This window comes from Triticum urartu, chromosome 2A, assembly GCF_056163025.1.
Source record: "Triticum urartu cultivar PI428250 chromosome 2A, HENAU_Tu73, whole genome shotgun sequence".
Taxonomy (NCBI): Eukaryota; Viridiplantae; Streptophyta; class Magnoliopsida; order Poales; family Poaceae; genus Triticum; species Triticum urartu.
In genome coordinates, this window is record NC_141874.1 from 759,346,127 (window position 1) to 759,354,733 (window position 8,607).

Sequence of the window (8,607 nt, forward strand, 5' to 3'; positions counted from 1 at the left end):
GAAGACCACCGGACTCCATCAATGGCGGTAAGCACTCCTCTCTCTTCGACATGCACGCTAGATTCGATCCTCGACGATAGATTCGATCCACGGCGGAGGGGAATGGGGAATAGAGGTAGATAAGCATAGGGGTAGTTCATACTAGTTCATAGCAGTTCATACGAGTACATACATGCAAGATCAGAATGCATAAGGTAGATTTCGGGATTGGGGGATAGGGGAATAGGGGGAAAGGGGTACACAACGTACACCGGTTGACCGCGGCGGCCGTCACCGGCGTGCGGAGCGGCTGGTCGAGCCGCTGGCCTTCGTCTTCTTCATCGCCGTGCGGGCCGGCGGGTCGTCCGCGTCGTCCTCAGCGGAGTCGAGGTTGATCTGCCAGGTAGGACGGACTGGCTCCGGCGCCCTAGCTGGCATGTGCACCGCCTCTTCTTCCTCCTCCTTAGGCTCCCCGCCGATGACCGCCGGCGGCGCAATAGTCGTCTCCCAGTACACTACGGCACGACGGTCATTAGGAGCCCAGTAGGTCTTGTACTTGCACCACTTGTTCCTCCGTTTAGGGTCGTCGGAGACGACCTGATTCATGGCCCAGCGAATGATGTCAACTGCCATCGCGCTCTTCGCTGGGTCAGGAATCAGCGTCTTCAGCTCTTCTTTAGTGGCCTTCATAACCACGGCTCTGCATGTCCGCCATGGAGCCAATGTTCGAGCACACCTCTATGGTGTTCTCGAACTTGGTCCGGTCACCAGCCGTCCACCCGAGGAAGAAGGCCCTCCAGCCAATACCCGAAGGGAAGGGGTTGGCGTTGGAGCTGGAGCTAGAGATCATGGCAATGGGGAGGAGGAAGGTTGACAGTGAGAGAAGAGAGGGGGCGGGTAAATAGTGGAGGGCAGGGTGAGTAAATATAGGGGGATGGAGAGGAGGAGAAGAGTGACAGTCATGCCGTTTTAACTACAAGCTCTTGAATTAGCCATGAACTCTGTGCAATGTCTGACTCCATAACTTGTGTGCAGATCGAGGATAACAATGAGATGGGCACAGAGGTGCTCCCTGCTGTTGACAGCAAGGGCAAGCAGCCCCTTCACCCAATGCCCGACGAGGTTGAGCTGCCGCCCACCGCCGAGGAGGACCCGAAGACACCTGAGGGTGGCGACAACGAGGGCATGGAGGAGCCCCGAGCAACAAGCGCCGCAACTACAGCCACTACCATCAGCAGGATGGCCCAACTCACTTCTGCAAGGTCATCCTTGCACCGAAGTTTGAGTGCATCCCCATGCCCCTGGACTTCACCAAGCACTTCGTCGCGGTGCCGACGGAGTTCAAGCTCAGGAACAACACCGACTGCTGCTGGAAGGTGACGGTCAAGCTGATGAACGGCAGGGTGACCCTGAATCAGGGTTGGGCCACCTACGCAGCCGTTCATCAAATCACGATCGGCTACATGGCGACGTTCAAGCTCCTCACTCCCGACAATCTCAAGGTCATCATCTTCGACGACGATGGCATTGAGGTCGTCAACAAGTGCAGGAAGCACGACGACGCCTTCGCCGCCAAGGAGTAGGGCCGGGCCACCTCTTTCGAGCGTACTATTGAATTATGCTAGTTGATGGTTTATGCGTTGAACTGTTATATCTGTGGTACTGCTTATATCTGAATTTTGCTAGTTGATGCTCTGTTTATACTCTGTTGTGCTTATGATGTGTGCTGCCGAAGTGTGGTGGTAACCTCACCAACTAGCCAAAGAGGTTACCACACATCAGGCCTTGCATACAACCAAACACCATGCCTTGGGTTTGTGGACTAACATGCAGGCAACCAAACACCAGGCAGTGTGGTTCAACCCATGCAGGTAAGAGGGCATGCAGGCAACCAAACAACATGCATATGGTGAATTTGAGGTTGCATTTGCATAACCAGGCTGAGTACAGAAGTGTATGCGATGCATGCACTGTTGCACACGGCAACCAAACACGCCCGTAATGTTTTGTAGCAACCAGCAGACCGCCTTGGGGGGAGGGGGGCGATGCCGACGATGGGAGAAGTGTCTGCTGGAGCGGCTCGAACAGCGGCTCCGAAACAGCAGCTCGGAGGCCCGAGGAAGGAGCTTGATGCAAGGGTCTGTTGGGGAACGTAGTAATTTCAAAAAAATTCCTACACACATGCAAGATCATGGTGATGCATAGCAACGAGAGGGGAGAGTGTGATCTACGTACCCTTGTAGACCGACAGCGGAAGCGTTAGCACAACGCGGTTGATGTAGTTGTACGTCTTCACGGCCCGACCGATCAAGCACCGAAACTACGGCACCTCCGAGTTCTAGCACACGTTCAGCTCGATGACGATCCCCGGACTCCGATCCAGCAAAGTGTCGGGGAAGAGTTCCGTCAGCACGACGGCGTGGTGACGATCTTGATGTACTACCGTCGCAGGGCTTCGCTTAAGCACCACTACAATATTATCGAGGATTATGGTGGAAGGGGGCACCGCACATGGCTAAGAATATGATCACGTGGATCAACTTGTGTCTAGGGGTGCCCCCTGCCCCCGTATATAAAGGAACGGGGGGAGGTGTGGCCGGCCAGGAGGAGGCGCGCCAGGGAGTAGGATTCCTACTCCTAGTTGGAGTAGGTTTCCTCCTTTCCTAGTCCAACTAGGAGAAGGGGGAAAGGGGGGAAGAGGGGAAGGAAGGGAGAGAGGGGCCGCGCCCCAAACCCCTTGTCCAATTCGGACTGGGCTTGGGAGGGGCGCGCGCCACCTCCTGGTCCTTCCCACTAAGGCCCATTAAGGCCCATTGCTTCTTCCTCGTATTCCCGTAACTCCCCGGTACCTCCGAAAATACCCGAATCACTCGGAACCTTTCCGATGTCCGAATATAATCGTCCAATATATCGATCTTTACGTCTCGACCATTTCGAGACTCCTCGTCATGTCCCCAATCTCATCCGGGACTCCGAACTCCTTCGGTACATCAAAACTCATAAACTCATAATATAACTGTCATCGAAACCTTAAGCGTGCGGACCCTACGGGTTCGAGAACAATGTAGACATGATCGAGACACGTCTCCGGTCAATAACCAATAGCGGAACCTGGATGCTCATATTGGCTCCCACATATTCTACGAAGATCTTTATCGGTCAGACCGCATAACAACATACGTTGTTCCCTTTGTCATCGGTATGTTACTTGCCCGAGATTCGATCGTCGGTATCTCAATACCTAGTTCAATCTCGTTACCGGCAAGTCTCTTTACTTGTTTCATAATACATCATCTCGCAACTAACTCATTAGTTGCAATGCTTGCAAGGCTTATGTGATGTGCATTACCGAGAGGGCCCAGAGATACCTCTCCGACAATCGGAGTGACAAATCCTAATCTCGAAATACGCCAACCCAACATGTACCTTTGGAGACACCTGTAGAGCTCCTTTATAATCACCCAGTTACGTTGTGACGTTTGGTAGCACACAAAGTGTTCCTCCAGCAAACGGGAGTTGCATAATCTCATAGTCATAGGAACATGTATAAGTCATGAAGAAAGCAATAGCAACATACTAAACGATCGGGTGCTAAGCTAATGGAATGGGTCATGTCAATCACATCATTCTCCTAATAATGTGATCCCGTTAATCAAATGACAACACATGTCTATGGTTAGGAAACATAATCATCTTTGATTAATGAGCTAGTCAAGTAGAGGCATACTAGTGACATTTAGTTTGTCTATGTATTCACACAAGTATTATGTTTCCGGATAATACAATTCTAGCATGAATAATAAACATTTATCATGAAATAAGGAAATAAATAATAACTTTATTATTGCCTCTAGGGCATATTTCCTTTAGTCTCCCACTTGCACTAGAGTCAATAATCTAGTTCACATTGCTATGTGATTTAACACCAATAGTTCACATCATTATGTGACCAACACTCAAAGGGTTACTAGAGTCAATAATCTAGTTCACATCGCTATGTGATTAACACCCAAAGAGTACTAAGGTGTGATCATGTTTTGCCTGTGGGAGAAGTTTAGTCAACGGGTCTGCCATATTCAGATCCGTATGTATTTTGCAAATTTCTATGTCAACAATGCTCTACACGGAGCTACTCTAGCTAATTGCTCCCATTTTCAATATGCATCCAGATTGAGACTAAGAGTCATTCGGATCAGTGCCAAAACTTGTATCGACGTAACCCTTTTACGACGAACCTTTTGTCACCTCCATAATCGAGAAACATATCCTTATTCCACTAAGGATAATTTTGACCGCTGTCAAGTGATCTACTCCTAGATCACTATTGTACTCCCTTGCCAAAATTAGTGTAGGGTATACAATAGGTCTGGTACACAGCATGGCATACTTTATAGAACCTATGGCCGAGGCATAATGAATGACTTTCATTCTCATTCTATTTTCTGTCATGGTCGGGCTTTGAGTTTTACTCAACTTCACACCTTGTAACACAGGCAAGAATTCTTTCTTTGACTGTTCCATTTTGAACTACTTCAAAATCTTGTCAAGGTATGTACTCATTGAAAAAACTTATCAAGCATCTTGATCTATCTCTATAGATCTTGATGCTCAATATGTAAGCAGCTTCACCGAGGTTTTCTTTGAAAAAATCCTTTCAAACACTCCTTTATGCTTTGCAGAATAATTCTACATTATTTCCAATCAACAATATGTCATACACATATACTTATCAGAAATGTTGTAGTGCTCCCACTCACTTTCTTGTAAATACAGGCTTCACCGCAAGTCTGTATAAAACTATATGCTTTGATCAACTTATCAAAGCGTATATTCCAACTCCGAGATGCTTTCACCAGTCCATAGATGGATCGCTGGAGCTTGCATATTTTGTTAGCACCTTTAGAATTGACAAAACCTTCTGGTTGTATCATATACAACTCTTCTTTAAATCCATTAAGGAATGTAGTTTTTTGTTTATCCATTTGCCAGATTTCATAAAATTGCGGCAATTGCTAACATGATTTGGACAGACTTAAGCATCGCTACGAGTGAGAAAATTTCATCGTAGTCAACACCTTGAACTTTGTCAAAAACATTTTTCGACAAGTCTAGCTTTGTAGACAGTAATATTACCGTCAGCGTCAGTCTTCTTCTTGAAGATCCATTTATTCTCAATTGCTTGCCAATCATTGGGCAAGTCAACCAAAGTCCATACTTTGTTCTCATACATGGATCCCATCTCAGATTTCATGGCTTCAAGCCATTTTGCGGAATCTGGGCTCATCATCGCTTCCTCATAGTTCGCAAGTTCGTCATGGTCTAGTAACATGACTTCCAAAACAAGATTACCGTACCACTCTGGTGCGGATCTCACTCTAGTTTACCTACGAGATTTGGTAGTAACTTGATCTGAAGTTACATGATCATCATCATTAGCTTCCTCACTAATTGGTGTAGTAGTCACAAGAACAGATTTCTGTGATGAACTACTTTCCAATAAGGGAGAAGGTACAATTACCTTATCAAGTTTTCTACTTTCCTTCCACTCACTTCTTTCAAGAGAAACTCCTTCTCTAGGAAGGATCCATTCTTAGCAACGAATGTCTTGCCGTCGGATCTGTGATAGAAGGTGTACCCAACAGTCTCCTTTGGGTATCCTATGAAGACATATTTCTCCGATTTGGGTTTGAGCTTATCTAGATGAAACTTTTTCATATAAGCATCACAATCCCATACTTTAAGAAACGACAACTTTGGTTTCTTGCCAAACCATAGTTCAGATTGTGTCGTCTCAACGGACTTAGATGGTGCCCCTTTTTTTTAACGTGAATGCAGCTGTCTCTAATGCATGATCCCAAAACGATATTGGTAAATCGGTAAGAAACATCATAGATTGTACTATATCCAATAAAGTACGGTTATGACGTTCGGACACACCATTATGCTGTGGTGTTCCAGGTGGCATGAGTTTGTGAAACTATTCCACATTGTTTTAATTGAAGACTAAACTCGTAACTCAAATATTCGTCTCTGCGATCAGATCGTAGAAACTTTATTTTCTTGTCATGATGATTTTCTACTTCACTCTGAAATACTTTGAACTTTTCAGACTTATGTTTCATCAAGTAGATATACTCATATCTGCTTAAATCATCTGTGAAGGTCAGAAAATAATGATACTTGTCGCGAGCTTTAATATTCATCGGACTACATACATCAGTATGTATGATTTCCAACAAATATGTTGCTCGCTCCATTATTCCGGAGAACGGAGTCTTTAGTCATCTTGCCCATAAGGCATGGTTCGCAAACACCAAGTGATTCATAATTAAGTGATTCCAAAATCCCATCAGCATGGAGTTTCTTCATGCGCTTTGCACCAATATGACCTAAACAGCAGTGCCACAAATAAGTTGCACTATCATTATTAACTTTGCATCTTTTGGTTTCAATATTATGAATATGTGTATCACTACGATCGAGATCCAATGAACCATTTTCATTGGGTGTGTAACCAGATAAGGTTTTATTCATGTAAGCAAAACAACAATTTATTCTCTTACCTAAATGAATAACTGTATTACAATAAAAATGATCAAATCATGTTCATGCTCAACGCAAACACCAAATAACACTTATTTAGGTTGAACACTAATCCCGAAAGTATAGGGAGTGTGCGATGATGATCATATCAATCTTGGAACTACTTCCAACACACATTGTCACTTCACCCTTAACTAGTCTCTGTTTATTCTGCAACTCCCGTTTCGAGTTACTAATCTTAGCAACTGAACTAGTATCTAATACTGAGGGGTTTCTATAAACACTAGTAAAGTACACATCAATAACATGTATATCAAATATACTTATGTTCACTTTGCCATCCTTCTTATCCGCCAATCACTTGGGGTAGTTCTGCTTCTAGTGACCAGTCCCTTTGCAGTAGAAACACTTAGTCTCAGGCTTAGGACTAGACTTGGGCTTCTTCACTTGAGCAGCAACTTGCTTGCTGTTCTTCTTGAAGTTCCCCTTCTTCCCTTTGCCCTTTTCTTGAAACTAGTGGTCTTGTCAACCATCAACACTTGATGTTTTTCTTGATTTCTACCTTCATCGATTTCATCATCATGAAAAGCTCGGGAGTCATTTTCGTCATCCCTTGCATACTATAGTTCATCACAAAGTTCTACTAACTTGGTGATGGTGACTAGAGAATTCTGTCAATCACTATCTTATCTGGAAGATTAACTCCCACTTGATTCAAGCGATTGTAGTACCCAGACAATCTGAGCACATGCTCACTAGTTGAGCGATTCTCCTCCATCTTTTAGCTATAGAACTTGTTGGAGACTTCATATCTCTCAACTCGGGTATTTGCTTGAAATATTATCTTCAACTCCTGGAACATCTCATATGGTCCATGACGTTCAAAACGTCTTTGAAGTCCCGATTCTAAGCCATTAAGCATGGTGCACTAAACTATCAAGTAGTCATCATATTGAGCTAGCCATATGTTCATAACGTCTGCATCTGCTCCTGCAATAGGTCTGTCATCTAGCGGTGCATCAAGGACATAATTCTTCTGTGCAGCAATGAGGATAAACCTCAGATCGGGGATCCAATCCGCATCATTGCTACTAACATCTTTCAATACAATTTTCTCTAGGAACATATCAAAATAAACACAGGGAAGCAACAACGCGAGCTATTGATCTACAACATGATTTACAAAAATACTACCATGACTAAGTTCATGATAAATTTAAGTTCAATTAATCATATTACTTAAGAACTCCCACTTAGATAGACATCCCTCTAATCCTCTAAGTGATCACGTGATCCAAATCAACTAAACCATGTCCGATCATCACGTGAGATGGAGTAGTTTCATTGGTGAACATCACTATGTTGATCATATCTACTATATGATTCACGCTCGACCTTTCGGTCTTCGTGTTCCGAGGCCATGTCTGTATATGCTTGGCTCATCAAGTATAACCTGAGTATTTCGCGTGTGCAACTGTTTTGCACCCGTTGTATTTGAACGTAGAGCCTATCACACCCGATCATCACGTGGTGTCTCAGCACGAAGAACTTTCGCAACGGTGCATACTCAAGGAGAACACTTCTTGATAATTAGTGAGAGATCATCTTAAAATGCTACCGTCAATCAAAGCAAGATAAGATGCATAAAAGATAAACATCACATGCAATCAATATAAGTGATATGATATGGCCATCATCATCTTGTGCTTGTGATCTCCATCTTCGAAGCACCGTCGTGATCACCATCGTCACCGGCGCGACACCTTGATCACCATCGTAGCATTGTTGTCGTCTCGCCAATCTTATGCTTCCACGACTATCGCTACCGCTTAGTGATAAAGTAAAGCATTATCGTGCAATTGCATTGCATACAATAAAGCGACAACCATATGGCTCCTGCCAGTTGCCGATAACTTGGTTACAAAACATGATCATCTCATATAATAAAATTTAGCATCATGTCTTGACCATATCACATCACAACATGCCCTGCAAAAACAAGTTAGACGTCCTCTACTTTGTTGTTGCAAGTTTTACGTGGCTGCTACGGGCTTAAGCAAGAACCAATCTTACCTACGCGTCAAA

General features: G+C 44.5%; 1 pseudogene; it reads left to right on the forward strand.

The window, feature by feature from the left end:
- The first annotated feature begins 1,014 nt into the window (after positions 1–1,014).
- Positions 1,015–1,562, forward strand: LOC147987928 (putative B3 domain-containing protein Os03g0621600; annotated as a pseudogene).
- The last annotated feature ends 7,045 nt before the right edge of the window (positions 1,563–8,607 follow it).